Genomic DNA, 18,761 nt, shown 5'->3' with positions numbered 1-18,761 from the left:
AAAATTTAGAGGTTGAGAGGCATGAGAGAAAGTCTTTTTTTTTCTTTTGAAGATTTTTTATTTTATTTTATTTATTTCTTTGACAGAGAGATCACAAGTAGGCAGAGAGACAGACAGAGAGAGAGGGGAAAGCAGGCTCCCCGCTGTGCAGAGAGCCTGATGCGGGGCTTGATCCCAGGACCTGAGATCATGAACTGAGCTGAAGGCAGAGGCTTTAACCCACTGAGCTAACCAGGCGCCCCAGATCTTGTTCCTTCTTATCTGTATCAAAACTCATACTGAGCCACAAGTTCTGGATTGCAAAAGAGGATTTATTTTTTGCACTTTGTCTAAGTCTTTGTTCACAAACTAAACAAAAACAGCACAAGTGCAATGAAAGTCAGTCTTTTTTGAGGAAATATGACTGTTGGAGAAGACTTCCAAACAAAAGAAAAAAATCTATTCATTATATATGTCATGAGTAGTTAATTTTCAGTAGAAAGCAAAGAAACAGAGAGTGTTTAAAGGTAAGAAGAAATAAATGAAGAGCCTGAGAAGCCTGTTTGAGCCAGTTTTAGAGAATAAATAAAAAGGGAAAATCGATATAGATTTATACCTCAAGTTCATCTGGAAGAAAAAAAAAAGTGATTGGTAAAAGTGGCCAGAATAGTTTTAAAGAGAAAGAACAAGAAGAATAACGTGTTCATCCTGATCTAAACATGAATTGAACACCAGCAAGAGTTAAGGTCGAGTTGCATTGGTCAAAAACCTAATAAATGGATCAATAAAGCAACGAGTACCGAAAGAGACCTGAAAATTTAAAAAAAGAATGTTCAAAATAGGATAAAGGACATATCACAAACCAGTGGTAAACTAGTAGGGGGAAAGGTTAGATCCTTGCTTTATATTATATGCCCCCCCAAATCCCCCCAAAACAAAACCCAACTCAGCGGAAAAGAATTAATGGAAACAAAACAAAGTAAAGAAGTATTTTTAAGACAAACGAGGGGAAAAGTAGATGGATATTAGCTGGATTTGGATGGGGAATGTCTTCCTTAGCTTGAGAGCAAGGGAAGAAATGACAGTCACTCAGCCTTGCTGTGTCCCTCTGCCCAGGGGAGAGCTGCCTGGCCACAAAGTGAGACCTGACTTTCTTGCACTGGGGAAGGGTACCCTAGATAGATCTGAAGTGGCAGGGTCAGGACTCGATGGCCAAAAGCTTCTCGCACTGGGATCAGTAGACTGGCTGTATCGGAATCTCCTGTGGTAAACTGTGAGTGAATGAATGAATGAATGAAAAGAAAGAAAAAGGAAGGAAGGAAGAAAAAGAAAGGCAGGAAGGAATGAAGGAAGAAAAGAAGGGAGGGAGGGAGGAAAGAAGGGAGGGAAAGAAAGAAAGAAAAAGAAAGAACAAAAGAGAAAAGAAAGAAAGAAAAGAAGGAATAAGATCTTCATCTAGACATCTAGATTCTGTCTCAGACATACTGAATATAAGTCTTTGACAGTACATCTCAGGACTCTACCTATTCTAACCCACATTTTATTTTATTTTAAAGATTTTATTTATTTATTTGACAGAGAAAGACACAGCAAGAGAGGGAACACAAGCAGGGGGAGTAGGGGAGGGAGAAGCCGGCTTCCCCACTGAGCAGGAAGCCCGATGTGGGGCTCCATCTCAGGACCCTGGGATCAGGACCTGAGCAGAAGGCAGATGCCTAACTACTGAGCCACCCAGGTGCCCCATTAACCCACACTTTTTTTTTTTTAAAGATTTTATTTATTTATTTATTTGACAGACAGAGATCACAAGTAGGCAGAGGCAGGCAGAGAGAGAGAGAGAGAGAAGCAGGCTCCCTGCTGAGCAGAGATCCCGCTGCAGCTCTCGATCCCAGGACCCTGAGATCATAACCTGAGCCAAAAGCAGAGGCTTAACGCACTGAGCCACCCAGGTGCCCCTAACCCACGCTTTAAATACAGTATCACATTTTGAGTATTACTGGCTTAAAGGAAGTATCCTTATGTAGGCTAGAAAGAGGAGTGTTCAGCAGAGGTGTTAGAACATTCTGTGGTATCTCTACTCAGACATTCCAGGGCTGCCTACAGAAAACTCCCGTTTCTCATCCGCTTCGAGGATGAGAATTCAGTTCTGCCAGTTAGAGGACCTCACGTGGTATTTTGATCACAAGGGTGTGGTGAAGGCCATCTCTGGCGCATTCTGATGGGAAGTCAGGAAATCCTGCAGCTTCTTTCCAGTTGGTCAGCAACACAGACACCAGTGGCTTCTTGATTTGGGGAGAGCTCCATGGGTTGGGGGGAGGATCTCTGAGGAGATAGTTCCCCTGGTGGGTCAGTTCTACACATTCCAGTAGACCCCAGAAGCTCAGCCTAGAACTTGCTGTTAGGCTCCTTTGTAAGCACCTAAGACCTTGTATTAAACCCCTTCCTGCTTAAAATATACAAAATGGGTTCTGTTCTTACAGCAAACGAATGGATACAGCAGCCATCAAGAGTGTGAAGAGGTCAAGGGTGTCTGGGCGGCTCAGGTGGTTAAGCATCTGACTCTTGATTTCCGCTCAGGTCGTGATCTCAGGGTTGTGAGATCAAGCCCCGTGTCAGGCTCTGCACTGGGTCTGGAGCCTACTTAAGATTCTTTCTCTCCTTCCTGCCCTTCCCTCCTTCCCCCTTCTCTCAAAAAGAAAAAAAATTATGTGAAGTGTTCATCACTAAAATGTCTTGATCCGGTTTAATGTGCTGGTTTCACCGAAGAGTGTCCTCGAAGAAGCAGTGGAAATTATTCAAAGTATTTGCTCTTAAATATACATCTTTCCAATTTGCTGCATGATGAAATAGACATGAAGTCCTCTTGGTGTGCACCAAACTGTGTTTGCCTAGAGGGAAAACATTTGTAAGTTTGAGTTGTGAGCTAAACTAGTCACTTTTTCATGAAGCATCATCGTTTTTACTTTAAATAAAAACTGACAGATTAAGTAAGGTTATTCAGATTTGGGTATTTGGGCAGACATCTCAAAAACGAACAAAACAAATCTGCCATTTCAAAGATAACCACTTGGCCCTTGTTACCGATGATAAAATTTGAGCTTTCAAGCAAAAAATAAAATGTTGGGAAACTTGTATCCATTACAGCAAACGAAGACTTCTCTCACAGAATTGGTGGTGAAATTTCCAAATGCGTTTTTTTCTGTCGTATCAGGTAATACAATATGTTGAAACTTGGGAGGTCTACATAACTCAGCAGCCAATCTTTCCTAAATGGCCTCTGGCTAATGCTACAAACTCAGGCCTGGAGAAAGGTCCGCTCAAAGTGCTAGAGAGACCCACAGATTTTACTGTAACTGAGAAGGAAAAGCTCACTGGTATTTTGACAGATTACACCGAGCCACTAAACTTCGGGAAACAGTCGTTTTTCCAGTTTTGATGTAGTATCAAATAAGAATATCCATAATCATTTGAAAAGGTTATAATCTGTGTGAGGCTGGATTTTCTTTCTTTTTTAAAAGTATCCCCCATTTAAAAAAATATTTATTCATTTCAGAGAGAAAGAGAGAGGGAGAAAGAGCAAGCACCAGCAGGAGGAGAGATAGAGGGAGATGGAGAAGCAGACTCTCAAATGAGTAAGGCAGAACTCGATTCCAGGATCCTGAGGTCAGTGACCTGAGCCAAAGGCAGATGCTCCAGGCTGGATTTTCTTCATGGACTTCAGCAACATATTGAAAGACTGAAGGTGAAGCAAATGTGAGACTCCAGATGTCTTTCATTAAGCTGCACACTAAATATGCAAAAACTTAGAACACTGCAATTATACTCACTGCTTTTTCCAATTTGAAAACAATGTTATTGTTCATGTTCATTTCATAAAAATGTTACTTGTGTTAATATGTAATGGTTTTACCATTGTTATTTTATTGCATACACACATAATGAAATTTTGGCTTCAATCTATAGTACTATAAATATTGATAGATATGGCCCACTTGCACAAAAGATCTTTTTAAGAGTGTAAAGGGGTCCTGCACACAAAATGAGAACTGCGGTTTTAGAGCACACAATTTAATACCACACTTCACCAGGAGATGTCGCCACTAACACACATGGCAAACTCCCTGGCCAGGGCTTAAATACAGGACTTCAGTTTCCGCAGCACACAAGCGACTTGCACCACCCGTTTAAAGAGTCCAGCATCTTGCACGATTTGACGGAGTGGAAGGAGAGAATGGAGAGAGGAAGACCATCTCTAAGTCTTAATAAAGCTCTAGAAAAACTTGTGATCATGCACTGGGGGAGGGAAGGGAGGTAAAAGAAAGAGGCTAGTCCCAAAATCGCAGAGATAGAAGGAGCCTGGGCGAGTGGCATCGCTCACAGAGCTTGCCCGTCTGCAGTGACATCAGGTTGGGAGCCCAGCCATTCAATGATGTTGGACTTCTCCAGGTGAAAACCTTCCCTCTGCTCCGGCTGCTCTTTACACAAAGAGAACAATTATGTGACTTTCAAGTCACTATCAGAACGGACCCTGGGTCCTTGCCCACCAGACATTCCCCATTGTCCACACACTCGATTTCTCTTATCAAAGTCACAGAAGTGGTTCTCTGTGTCATACTTCACAATCCTGTAGCTATGGTATGCCTAGGAATACCATTTCCCTGGCATCGTGAACAATTATGTGATACATTCGCTATTCATGGGGTTTATAACCTGGGAAATGGGTTCTGAGAAGCCAGGGCATTCCAAAGATGGGACAGTATTCTGAGGATTGCAGGCTCAACTTCGCAAGGTCTCCATTCCTCATGAACCAGTGTCATGAGCAAGGCTTTAAAGTGTTGCTATTTCTTCTCCAGGTATCCAAGGGAGCCCGTGCAGAGATAATCCATCCTTTCAAACTTAAACTTGCTAGGAAATGTGAACCGTGGGGCTATCACTGCATTAAGCCTCAGGTCTGGAGCAGAGTCACCTCCTTTTCCGACCTTTTTTCTCTGTCTCCTGTTCTGCATCGGGATCCCTCTTGCTGCGCTGACTAGGGTTCACTATTTCTTTCCTCCTGATTTTCATTTGTCCACCATCTTCAAGGGGATCCTGGTGCCTTGTGCTGATTTAACACCCAAGCTTTGCTCTGGATAACTCGTCTTCACCCTCCTCCTCCTCCCTGCAAAAAAGAAAATGTTGTGGCTCTTTCTGCATCTGCAGGAGGGGCACCTCCTATAGATCTGGCATGTATGGGATAAGAGAGTTTAATCTCTCAGAGTAAGTCATTCATCACAGTCCCCACTCCCCTGACTTTCAGAGATCCAGGCAGACTAGTTTGACCACTAATGTCATTAGCTGGTCATTATCCAAGACCCCATCTACAAGACTGACTGAGAATTTCCAAAGGCTTAAAAAAAAAAAAAAAAAAAAGGAATTTCTGCAGGCTTAAGTTTGTGGAGTCTTCTTGGTCTCTAAGCTTCCAATACCTCCTGTTTTTGCAGTCTCTGTTCTGCCTTGTGGTATGTTAAACTTAATACCTTCCTTGCATTTGCATTTTACTGGAAGCCCACCCATTCGATGCACTGGTGAACACTGGATGCTTACAGGGCATCTTAGGGGAGTTCAGAAGAGAGCATCGAGGGAAACAACTTTGTAGTGGAAAACTGAGAGCGTTATCATTTCCCTTTGCCTAGTCTTTCCCTCATGTGGTCCCACCGCCTTCCACCTGCCTGCTCTCTGCTCCTCATCCTTCCCTTGCTCTGTCCCTTCTCTTCCTTTTCTTCCTGGATCCTGAAGTACTTTTCCTTCTTTAAGAAGAGACACTGCTTTCGCTTTCTCTTCTGTAGCTCGAGACCAGCAAACCCCTCGACATTGAATCCTTTTAATGTTCATCCTGTATATATCAAGTTATTATTTTTTTAAAGATTTTATTTATTTATTTAACAGAGAGAGAGAGATCACAAGTAGGCAGAGAGGCAGACAGAGAGAGAGGAAGAAACAGGCTCCCTGCTGAGCAGAGAGCCCGATGTGGGGCTCGATCCCAGGACTCTGGGATCATGATTTGAGCCCAAGGCAGAGGCTTAACCCACTGAGCCACCCAGGCACCCCTAGCAAGTTATTTTTTTAAAACTTGAAATAGTTTGAAAAACTATTTTTGAAAAAACTTTTTGAAAAAAAAAAAGAGAAGCTCTTCTTGGCTAATTAAAAAAAATGACAATTTTTCCTCTCTTTCTTTCATCTCATAGTTTCTATTAAATTCAGATCTGAGGGGCACTTGGGGTTCAGTCATTAAGCGTCTGCCTTCAGCTCAGGTCAGGATCCAAGGGTCCTGGGATTGAGCGCAGGGCCCCCTGCTCCATGGGAAACCTGCTTCTCCCTCTCCCTCTCCCCCTACTTGTGTTCCCTGCTCGCTGTGTCTACCTCTGTCAAATAAATAAATAAATAAATAAAAACCTTATAAATAAGTAAGTAAGTAAGGATCTGGGACACCTGGGTGGCTCAGTTGGTTAGGTGACTGCTTTCTGCTCAGGTCATGATCCTGTAGTCCCGGGATTGAGTCCCTATCAGGCTCCCTGCTCAGTGGAAAGTGTGTTTCTCCCTCCGACCCTATCCCCCAATACTCTCTCTCCCTCTCTCTCATTCTATCTCTCTCAAACAAATACATAAAATCTTTGAAAAAAAAAACTGGGATCCCCTCAAGCAGACCTCAGTTTTCATGAGAGTGTTTTTTGGGGGAGGTGACAGTGAAGGAGGAAAAGCAAAAAAGGGAGGGTCAGGGCACTTACAAAAGAAGATGCTAGAACACTGGTGCGCAAGTATTAGGATGGACATATGCTTTCCTTTCCCTTGGGTAATCAACTAGAAGTAGAATGCTGGCTCGTGTAATGAATAGGTTTATGTCCAGCTTTTTAAGAAACTGCTAAACTTTTCCAAAGTGTGGTAACCTTTTTATTTGCACAGCTTGGTGTGTGAAGGACCCCAGTTCTTCCAAGATCTGTATGTTGAAAATCAGAAGCAGAAGCACTGCTTAGAGAAATTAAAGAAGACCTGAATGGAAGGAGAGGTATATACCATGTTCAGGGTCAGAAGGCTCAATAGTACTAAAGACGTTAATTCGCCCTAAATTGATGTACAGACTTCATGTGATACCAATCAAAAGCTCAGCAGGCATTTTTTGGGGGATAAGAACTGAGAGGCTCATTTTGAAATTCATATGGAAAAACAAAAGCCCTAAGACAGACAAAATAACTCTGAGAAGGAACAACGTTGTTCAACATTGAAGGGCTAATAGAGCCTTATTTCAAGAATTATTATAAATAACTATAACTTAATGACAAATTATAAATCTTGGCAATGCCTACAATATTCTGATGCCCAAGTCACCCTGCAGATGGATCTAATCTCAGTCTCTACGGGTGCGACCCAGCAGCAGGAGGTTTTGAAACTCCCCAGCTAATTCCTCTCTGCAGTCCACACCTAAAACGGCTCTAAGGGGCTCGTAAATGAACATACTTCATGCAACCGCTAGAGGGCGTCCTGGGATTATGACCGCCGGAGGCACCGACTTGCCCCAAAGAGATGGTCACGCAAACGTTCTGAAGCCTGTTTTTTTTTTCAGATAATCAGATAATCTGTGTAGGGAGAATAAGGAATAAAGAATATAAGACTGATTGTCACTATCGCTGATAGTACATTTTTTTTTTTAAATAAATGAAGTATTTACCCAGCAAGTGGATTGAGAACACCTTTATCGATTTTGATTCTGTGTTGATGACATCCTGGTCTAAAAAGGAGTTACTTAGAGATTTTTAAAAATGATCCCGGTGTCTAATAGAACTTCCGTCTTGGCCTGGCATTTGGAACTTTCCAAAACATGGCTTTCGATTAACCTTTCAAGCTCCTCTAAGCTTTTCCATGTCCCTGCGTGTACCCTGTTTTAGCCACACTGCTCCCTCTGACCTTGGAGTTCCCCAGAGGGGAGCTGCCCAATTCACCCTTCCCAGGATGCCCTCGCGTTCTTTCCAGCCCTCTGGGAGCCCTCTGGCTCACAGCCCCAGAACTCTTCTCTTGGTGTCCATTTGCAATGTGCTGCTCATTGCTCTGGGTTATCATAACCCCCCCGGTCATACCTTGTCTGCTAGATCGTGTTTATGCTCTTGAAGTCCCGAGAGCCCACCTTTAATTGAACAACCATTGGTAGTGCTTGCATGTGGGTGGTTGGCTGACATTTGCTTGATGAAAAATGTTATTATGATTTATTAGATGAATTTAAAGCACGCTTCCTGAGAAAAGGGCCCTGTGTTACCATTTCCTCCCGGATGCTCCCTCCCATCCTCCTGGAGTCCTGCAGGCACCTGCTGCGTGATTGTTGATTTGAGGTTTGTGCGCCCACGTCCAACACTTCTAGCTTTACCCTGACTCGTTCCGCTCTTCCCCTTCCTCCTCCCCCATCTCTTCCTCTTCTTCAGACCCTTCTAAAGAGGTGACATGGTGTAATCTGGTTCTGTGCAGCCCTTTTCTCTCCTCTCCTCCACTTACTTCCCTTCTCTCTCTTCTCCTCTGATATCTGGGCTTCTGTGACATGATAAGAAATAAAGATTTAATCTCTGCCCCCCAGTTTCTGGCAGAGTTTCTAAAACGCTTGTAATTTCTCAGTGATAGGGGTGCTAGGAGCATCTTTTGTTCTAAAATTCGGCTTTTGATCCCAGTTCCTGACACAGAGCAGCTGAACACCTTGGAATTTCCCAGGTGATAGGAGCATCTTTGTTGTTGTTGTTCTAATGAGATGACTCCTGATGGGCTCCTGGATGGCTTCAGGATGCGGTCTGGTCACCAGATTGGAAGACCACGGATTGGAAGTTTGTGACTTTCAGCCTCATTCCCCATCACCCAGGAGAGGAGAGGCTGGAGATTGAATTAATAATTGATCGATCATGCCTTTGTGATGGAGCCTCCTTTAAAAATCCCTATGCTAAGGGGTCCAGAGAATTTCTGGTTTGGTGAACACATTCAGGTATGGAGAGGGTCGTGTACCCTCATTCCTCTCCAAGATTCTGAGCATGAGACCCTTCCAGACTTTACCATATGTACCACTTCTGGTTGCTCACCTGTACCCTATGTCAGATCTTTTATAATAAACAAGTAGGTGTAGTGTTTCTTGGAGTTCTGTGAGTCATTCTAGCAAATTATTAAGCCTGGGAAGGGCTTGTGGAACCTCTGATCTAGAGCCAGTTTGTCAGAAGTACAGGTGTCCGAAGTGGGGGCAGTCTTCTGGGGCTGATCCCTTGGCCTGTAGGGTCGGTGCTAAGTCCTGGTAGTCAGGACCAGATAGGAATTAAATTGTAGGACACCCAGCTGATGCCCAACTGGAGAATTAGACAATTGGGTTCCGGTGTGAGGAAAACCCTACACATTTAGTGTCAGGAGTATTGCGAGTAGAGAAGTGGTTTTCCTTTAGCTTCTTCATTAACGTTAAAAAACAAAATTGAAGTACCGATGAACGTAAGTAATATTTGAGATATTTGCCAACAATTCTAATGCAGCCTGCACATACATTGCTGTGATTTTTGGTGGCAAAATCACAGGTATTGTGAATACTACTCTGGCTTATCAGCTTACATTCATGATGGAACAAAATGTTAAATGCAGTAGGGTTTCATGAAATGAAATATGTAATCCCCCCCCCCACACAAACACAATATGCTCATATGTCCTCTGTGTCCTAACTGGAAACTTCTGGTGGCAGGAGAGGTCTATGGTCCCCCTGGGTAAGAACGTCTCACAGAACAATATATTAAATACATATTTTTCTTTCATGGTCAAAGGAACCAACTTTCTTTCCCTTCCTCCCCTCCCCCCCTTCCTCCTTTCCTTTCCTTCCCTTCCCTCCTTCTTTTTTATTTATTTATTTATTTATTTATTTATTTATTTGAAAGAGAAAGAGAGAGCATGAGAAGGGGGAGGGTCAGAGGGAGAAGCAGGCTCCCCCCTGAGCAGGGTGCCCAATGCGGGACTCCATTCCAGGACTCCAGGATCATGACCTGAGCCAAAGGCAGCAACTTAACCACCTGAGCCACCCAGGAGCCCCTCCTTCTTTTTCTTTTTATTAAAAGATTCAAATCTTCAGAAAACTGCCTGAGTTGCCATCTTTCAGTGCTAGGTCAGGGGGCAGCCTGAGACCAGTGCTGGTATTTCTAAGACTAAAGCCTGCATCACACCCCCCAGAGGATTTGTGAAACCCAGATGACGTGGCTCTGCTCCTGGAGCTTCTGATTTGGGCAGGACCCAAGGATCTGCCTTTTCTAGCAAGTTCCCAGGCAATGCTGGTGCTGCTGGTGTGGGAGGCCTCTTTGAGAACCACTCCCTTATACTGAGTTTGACATTCTGACATCTTGATGCTTTGAACTAGGTAAGTGACCATCTTGGAGGGAAGAGTTTGATGCCATCAAAGAGAAGCAGGAGTACTCGCTCCTGTGTGTGGGGTGAGGGGGCTGTTGGGGAGAAGCACAGGGTGTGGACTGGAGACATAGAGCTGGGTGGCAGGTGACGGGGATGTCCCGCCCCACACCCCAAGTCCCACCTTCCCTGCTCATTCTCTTCTGTCTCTCCCTCCTGCTTCCTAGAGTCACCTTCCAAATGCAACTAATTACCCACTCCCCGGGGCTTGCCTCGGGGTCTGCTTTTGGGAAAACCCGTTCTAAGATGTGCATTCAAATCCTAGCCCCCCACTTAATGCCCTGTGTGACCCCTGACAGTGGATGAAGTCTCTTGAGCCCCTTTCTTCGTCACCACCCCGGGGACAACACTGCCATTTCCCACTTATTGGAAAGATGGGCCAAGATAGGAGGACTGTGGGCCAGCGCCAGGCAGAGGGGACAGGTGCTCAGGGGACATTAGTGTCCTCTTCCCTTGAGGCTGGCTGCATTCAGGGGGAAGAGGGCAGAGTGCAGAGCAGAATGAATTCATCAGATCCCTGGACCCTGCAGGCAAGGGGGTTCACCTCAGCAGAGGGATGTGGGGGCAAGGGTGCGGGCTGGGTCCCTCTTCTCTGAAAACATGGCTCTCACCCTCAGAGCTGGGCTGACAAGGAAAGACATTGGTGGTGGCCTTGGAAGCTTTGAGTCCTCCTGCTTCTGTCCTGGGATTGAAATCCCCCATTCACAGCCCCTTCTTCCACAAAATATGTTTGATTTTAGCTTTTGAGTTGTGAGCCAAGAAGACTGCCTTGTTGATTATCTGGTAAGATCCCTCCTGCCCTTCCTCCCCCCTCTCATTTCAAGAGGAGTGTATATCTTTTCTATTATTTTGAATACTTCATAGTAGAAATATTAGAGAGGGAGAGAGCTAGCATTCACCGCTTTGTTTCACTGTGGGCCTCCTAATTTATGGATGGTTTCGTTACCATTCTGTAAAATAGAAGGAGAAAGAAAACATCTTGAAGTGAATTTCCGAGTGACTGGCTCAGCCAGCTTCCCTGCCCCTCCAGCGGCCCCCTCCCCAGCTCATAATGCAATGTCAAAACAGAATCCGGACAGGAGGCGCCAATGGGGGACAAGATCAACACTGGCCTTTCTCTTCATTCTCCACCCACATTGTGTGAGTCTTCGTGTGGGCTCTGTCCATGGGGTGCTGTTTGCAACTACCTTTACTGCAGGCGGATATGACTGAAGGACAAAAGCAGAATGAGATATAGCTAATATAAAGGAAGAAAGCAGGAGATGCCAGGAAGAGCAAAACAAATGCAAATTGCAAGGGGCAAGTCAATTTCTCCTAATTAATAATAATATTAAAAGTCAGTTTCTATGCGTTCGAATTCAAAGGAGAGTATCCTCCTTCGAGGAGGTTCTATATGAAACTGCAGAGCTGTGGACGCTGACGAGGGTTATATCTGGCTCAAAGAGCCAACTCAGAGCAGGGCTGTTCACCTTCCTGGTTCTTGGCAGGGCAAGAGGATAGGACAGTGGGTCAGGCAGATTGGGGCCCATTGTAAATAGACAAAAAGAATTTGGGATGCAGACAAGTTAAAAGCTAAGATGCTGAGGTGAATTGGTTCCCCCTGAGATTGCTCATGGCAGTCTATTTCCTCAACTACAGTAAACTCCAAGTCAACTTGTGTTCAGCCTTCATATCTGGTACATCGTGAGGTTTTGCACAGTGACCTTGAAAATACATTTTCTTATGTAAATTGTTCTAACCTTCAGATTTCATTGTATGACATCTTGGTTATATATGCGTGTGTGTGTGTGTGTATGTGTGTACAGCACAGAAGCGAGATGTCAAATACAAAAAATAATCTTGTGTGCATACACACATACATACACAACGAGAGAGAGTGAGCACCTTAAATACAGAGCTCAGAAATTTGTAGTTCATTCAGTTGGCTAAAGGAGTCACTAAAAGCTTGTGAACAGAATTTGATAAGTAAAAATTTCCTTTCAAGAAATTTACTGTGGTAGTGGATGGATTAATTAATCCAAAAGGATTAGATTATTTTGTTTATTTTGGATGTTTTAGATTGGATTGTAATGCAGTCTAAGAATTGGCCGTGGTGGGGGTCAGTGATTGCAAGCACAGGGACTCATTTGTAAGCTCTGGAGAACGGTCTGGGTTGGAAACAGGGAGCACTCAGCCAGGAATCCCCAGCCCATGTCTGTGACTAAGCAGACATGCAGGAATGCACCTGAGAGGCGTGGAGTGAGCAAGCAGGCTGATGAACGACATGGCCTTTCCACTTTGGAGGGGACGGAAGGAAGGAGCTGCCGAGATTCCAGAAATGTGACTGTAAGGACCTATTAGGAAACTGTCCCTGCTCCCCTTCCCCTAGGATTTACTTGGAGACAAGTCCCAGAAACCAGCTTCAGGTAACAAAGCCCAGATACAAAGGTGGGTCAGGCCAGGTGGAGACATCCGATCAGTGGAGGGATGCATACTGTCTCCCTGGTTACCAAGGAGTATGGGCCCCTCCCTTTGGGAGCCTTTTGGGGCCAATCCCAATCAAGGTGTAATAGGCTGGTTCAAATGTCTTCTAAGGTAAATTGTAACTCAATTGGTCACCTAGCATCACTGTGGAGTTTCCTGTGTGTGTTACAATCTCATTGGCCACCTGTGTGTGGCCAGGCCCGACCGCATGGCCTTTGCCCTTAAAAGCTAGTCTGTGAAACAGAGAAGGGTCACCCTCTCTTGTAAGAGGTGCGGCCCCAAACGTTGGGTTAGATTCTTGATGCTTGGCGCAAAATAAAGCTTTGCTTGACCTTCGCTTTGTATCAGTCTCGCTCCTTTAATCACGGACCCATTATTGGGGCATAACAGTGATGAGTCAGTCTAACAATCCCTGAGTTGGGACCTCATTAAAAGATGATCAGAGGGGTGCCTGGGTGGCTCAGTAGGTTAAGCCTCTGCCTTCAGCTCAGTTTATGGTCTCGAGGTCCTAGGATCGAGCCCCACATCGGGCTCTCAGGGGGGAGCCTGCTTCCCCCTCTCTCTCTGCCTGCCTATCTGCCTGCTTGTGATCCCTCTCACCCTCTGTCGAATAAATAAATAAAATTAAAAAAAGATAAAAGACAATCAGAGTTATTTATAGTCTTAGAAAGAACTGCAGGGGGAAGTCCATTGTGTCCTCCAACCTCTGCTGTGTTACCATTCTTCCTCCTGTCTACCCTGTGCCTTCCCACATCCAATAGGAGTTCCTCCTTGTAAGTAGTTGGTGTGAAGATCCAATTTTATAAAAAGCATTTGATGTGATGACTAAAGAGGGCAATCTTTTTTTCTTTTTTAAAGATTTTATTTATTTATTTGACAGAGAGAGAGATCACAAGCAGGCAGAGAGGCAGGCAGAGAGCGGGGTGGGTGGGGAAGCAGGCTCCTCCCTGAGCAGAGAGCCTGATGTGGGGCTCAATCCCAGGATCCTGAGATCATGACCCGAGCCAAAGGCAGAGGCTTAACCCACTGAGCCACCCAGATGCTCCAAGAGGGCAATCTTTTAATTTTGAATATATTCTGCTTAAGATAGAGTTTGGCTTCACTTTGTAAGATCAGCAGAGCTGACTCAGACAGAGAAGGCCTCTCATCTCTAGGATGGGAAGGTGCTTTGGAGCACACAGAAGACCTTCATTCTAGCACTGAAGCTCTCTGGGGATGTCAGAACTTAGGGAGAGAAGAGGATATAGTATGGATGTCTTTGAAGGCTGGGCATTAAGTACTGTGACCTTGGGGAGCAGAAGCAGGGATCCCCAGGAGTCCAGCCTATGGTCAGTGGGATGGACCCTTGGGAGGGACAACCTTGTGGTTTTCCTGAGCCAGATTCCTTTCTCATGTCCTTGATGTCATATAAAAAGAGCTCTGGGTTCTTTTTTTTTTTTTTTTTTTTAAAGATTTTATTTATGGGCACCTGGGTGGCTCAGTGGGTTAAGCCGCTGCCTTCGGCTCGGGTCGTGATCTCAGGGTCCTGGGATCGAGCCCCGCCTCCGGCTCTCTGCTCAGCGGAGAGCCTGCTTCCTCCTCTCTCTGACTGCCTCTCTGCCTACCTGTAATCTCTGTCTGTCAAATAAATAAATAAAATCTTTAAAAAAAAAAAAGATGATGTACTCACATATTCATAATACACTCTGTATTTTTAAAAAATCCCACTTTCCAGAGCCATCTTTATGGTATGATGCCATCTTTACAAAAAGGAAAACATACACATATGCCCAGTGAAAAAATTTGCTTAAGACTGAGTTTAAAGATGATAATCTGGGGGCGCCTGGGTGGCTCAGTCGGTGAAGCTTCTGCCTTCAGCTCAGGTTATGATCCCAGAGTCCTGGGATCGAGGCCTGCATTGAGCTCTCTGCCCAATGGGGAGCCTGCTTCCCCCTCTCTCTCTGCCTGCCTCTCTGCTACTTGTGATCTCTCTTTCTCCCTGTCCAATAAATAAATACAATCTTTTAAATAATTTTTTTTAAGATTTAAGATTTTTTATTTTATTTATTTGAGAGAGAGACAGTGAGAGAGAGCATGAGCGAGGAGAAGGTCAGAGAGAGAAGCAGACTCCCCTTGGAGCTGGGAGCCCGATGCGGGACTCGATCCCGGGACTCCCAGGATCATGACCTGAGCCGAAGGCAGTCGTCCAACCAACTGAGCCACCCAGGCGTCCCAACAATCTTTTAAAAGAATAAACATGTTAACCTATGTTTTCTTCTTTTCAGTTTTCTGGCTTTTAGTACTTACCCCCGAGTCTGCGTTTCTTGTGTCATAAAAATAATAATGAGGGAAAAGGAAAAGGACTTGATAACAGAGCCGTCCAAAGGTGGGGCGGGTTACAAGGCCACAAACCACCCATCACCAGCCATAACGAGTAGAAGTGAACAGTTTCATTGACAGAAATTCCACTGAAGAAGCATCTGCCACGTAGTTGTCAATGGGGAGAGATGGCCTCTACTTCCCAGCTCAGTTCTAAGGTTCTAGAACCTGGAAATCTTCTCCTACGGACTATCTTTTCCAAAGCCATTTATAAATGCTCTCTCAAGCATGGCTCTTGGTCACTGAAAGTGAAGGGGGTGCTAGGGTATCTTTAAGCAGCGTTAAACCTAAAATATCCTTGATATGTGTTTTTTCTTCTGTAAGCAAAGTGAAGAAGGTACCATTTCATGTAGGAGCTGGGCTGGTTGCATGGTAACTGTCAGCCCCCAGACAGACCTGCCTCCTTCTGGCAGCCCCATTTTATCATCCCTGAAGTAAGCCAAATTAGCAGCCTCTTAATGGCAGATTGCTAACTTCACTTTCTACAAAGTTAAAAAAAAAAAAAAAAGAAGACGACGACAAGGGACAACCAGATTTTTCTAGCAAGATCTAATCTCTTCTTTTTGTTTTGTTTTAATCTGAAAACATTTTAAGTGGCAGTGATCTTCCTATCCAGACAGGTTTAAAAAGGAAAGAGAGGACCCCACCACAGTGCTTGTCTATGGGGGGGCGGGGGGGCTAAGAACAGCCAGGGAACTTCAGCCATCCCAGCAGGAGCAAGCGCCTTTCTACAGAAACGAGAAAAACTATTTGCCCATCAAAGCAGCACTGAGGGATCTCTCCAAGAGATTTTTAAAAAAAGAGTTTATTTATTTATTTGACAGACAGAGATCCCGATGCAGGACTTGATCCCATGACCCTGAGATCATGACCTGAGCTGAAGGCAGATGCTTAACCCACTGAGCCACCTTGGCATCCCATTTCTGAGAGATTTTAACCACTTCATGGGGCATGCATTTCAGCCTCGCATGGCAAAATGAAAGGAGCTCTGTGCCCAGAAACACCAGCTCCTAAAGCCCTATTTATGAAAGAAAAGGCAAAATCCTGGGCATATTTTCTTCACATTCCTCCTATTTTCCCTCTTAGTTTGTTAGGTGGAGGGGGCCCACAGGGCTGGCTTCCTACCTGCAGCTCCCTCCGATATTCAGCACTTTTCTGCCTGTTCTGAGTAATCTATCAAAAATAATGAGGGAGTTGGCAGTTGCTGCTGTGCAGAAGGTAGCCGGCAGAAAGGGCATCTCTCCTCAAGTAACCCCACACTGGTTCTGGAAAAATTTCCTACGGAGAAAAAAAAATGTAGTTCAGCAACTGAAATCTGTTTCCTTTGCCATATTTGTGATCCTTCTGATGAAGTTCTAGAACCTAGGTGAGGTTATGTAGGCTGAGGTCCAGAGCCGATGACCAAGAAAGAATTCTTGAGACATCTATGGTGCGAAATGGTGGTTTATTAAAGCATTGGGACAGGACCCATGGGCAGAAAGAGTTGCTGCCCCGGATTGTGAGAGATGACAGGTTATGTACCTTGCGGTTGGGGGAAGGTGAGGGGAAGGGAGGTTTCAACGGAGCTTTCATATGCTAAAGAGGGCCTGCAAGGTGTGGGGATACCGGAGGCCTTGCTGCTTGATTAATGTTGTCTTTTGGCCAACCATTAACATCAAGATAGTTGGGAGATTTTTGGTGGGATGTCACAATCCTGCTATCAATCGTCTTTGTTAGTGAGATTTAGGTTTAGTAGAGATTTAACTATATTTACATTCCCTTCTACCTCAGCCTCCTTCAGTTTTGCTTGTGGTGGGGAGGGAGACATTAGGGCTTGAGGAACTGAGTTATTTGCCTCTGGAAATTGTGCTATTGATAAGGTAAATTCTTTGTTTGTAGATCTCTAGGACATTTGTAGACCGAGGGAGACTGCTGTCTTGCAGGATTGTGATTTCTGCAAGTTAACTATTTGTTTATCGTTTATGGCAGTCAGGGGTGCCTGAGGAATGCTACACATATCACTGAGGGTGAGCGGATGGAGAGGGGTGTGCAAGGTGCCAGCTTTTGCTTTGTCTTCAGCCAGCCTCCTGCTCCCTCATCACTTCCACAAGACAAGGGGAGTATGGTGCCACTTTGTTTCGTGAGGACAGACTGGGTTGGCCTGGTGGGTCTGGTCTTGGGCTTTCCGACTGCTCAGGACAGAGAGGCTTCCATGTCCAAGACCATTTTAAGTATGCTTCTAGACTGCTCCAAACTGGGACCTCTGAATGGAAGCCTTCTGGCGTGTCTGTCTTTGGGTTTTCCATTTTCCCCTCCCTCTACAGTGTCTTGTGCACATGGCATTACAATCCAAAGGAAGGCACCATTTAAAAAAATGAAGTGTAGAGGACACACCATGTTGTGTGAGTTGCAGGTGTACAACAGGGCAATTAGACAAGTCTGTATTTGTGCTGTGTTCCCCACAAGTGTAGCTCCCATCTGTCACCATGCAACGCTATGGCGCTATGACAATTCCACTGACTATATCCCTTAGGCTGTGACTTACTCATTCCTTAACGGAAGCCTGTACCTCCCACTCCCCTTCACCCAACCCATAGTTGCCAGAAGAAGCAGTGGCGATGGCGAAGGGGTGGGGTTTGGGGAGGGTGGGCAAAAGGACACTTAAAAAAAAAAAACAAAAACAAAGAACTATATACCACCCTACAGTATCAATTATTTTCATATAGTTATGTTCCTTTTTGGTCCTTATGTATATTACATATGGTTCCTATGTATTTTACAGAAGTTATTTGTAGAATGATCTGTGGACCATTTGTTTTTTTTTTTTTTTCTCTCTTCAGTTAACTTTGTGCCATAAATACCTTCTCCTGTTTATAGTGGTTATTGGTAACTTTTCTTTGACATAATAGCATGGGGTGTGAAGCACCGTATTTTTCCTAAGCCTTTTCCTGTTAATGAACTTTTGGGTCATTTTATATTCATACCATTCCGGATATGACATAAAAAGAGGCTCTCATTGTGTTTTAATAAAGATGCAAACTCTTATTCAATTCCCTAATGGGTTGCTGCAGATGCCACTAACTGTGCGGTCTCCTATAGTCCTTTATTATGGTTACAATGCCATTAGCCCATTGTGCTTAAGGGCGGATATGCGTTCTACAGCTTTCCGGGAAGCTGGATTTGACACACTGTGCCATGAGGGCTTCTCATGTCTGCAAATGAAGTTCATTTAAAAAAGCAATTTAAGAAAGTCCAAAAAGTCCTTGATTAACTAGAACATTTGAGTGGAGAGTGTTAGAGTTAATTAAATTTCCTGATATTTGCTACTGCTGTTATAATTAGCTTATATTTATATTGAGGTTAGAGGTTAAAACACAATTTTCTTTTTTTTTTCTTTTTAAGATTTTTTAAATTTATTTAACAGACAGAGATCACAAGTAGGCAGATAGGTGGCGGGGGTGGGGGGACCAGGCTCCCTGCTGAGCAGAGAGCCCAATGCGGGGCTCGATCCCAGGACCCTGGGATCATGACCTGAGCCAAAGGCAAAG

General features: G+C 44.5%; 1 non-coding gene across 1 annotated transcript; it reads right to left on the bottom strand.

Moving 5' to 3' along the window:
- Positions 1-246: 246 nt before the first annotated feature.
- Positions 247-372, bottom strand: LOC125110189 (small nucleolar RNA SNORA40). The gene has a single exon (XR_007130511.1). It is a non-coding gene; the product is annotated as a small nucleolar RNA SNORA40 (small nucleolar RNA).
- Between the last annotated feature and the right edge of the window lie 18,389 nt (positions 373-18,761).

Source organism: Lutra lutra, chromosome 9, assembly GCF_902655055.1.
Source record: "Lutra lutra chromosome 9, mLutLut1.2, whole genome shotgun sequence".
NCBI lineage: Eukaryota > Metazoa > Chordata > Mammalia > Carnivora > Mustelidae > Lutra > Lutra lutra.
The sequence above is the reverse complement of the archived record's forward strand: the minus strand, read 5'-3'. Positions and strand labels throughout refer to the sequence as shown.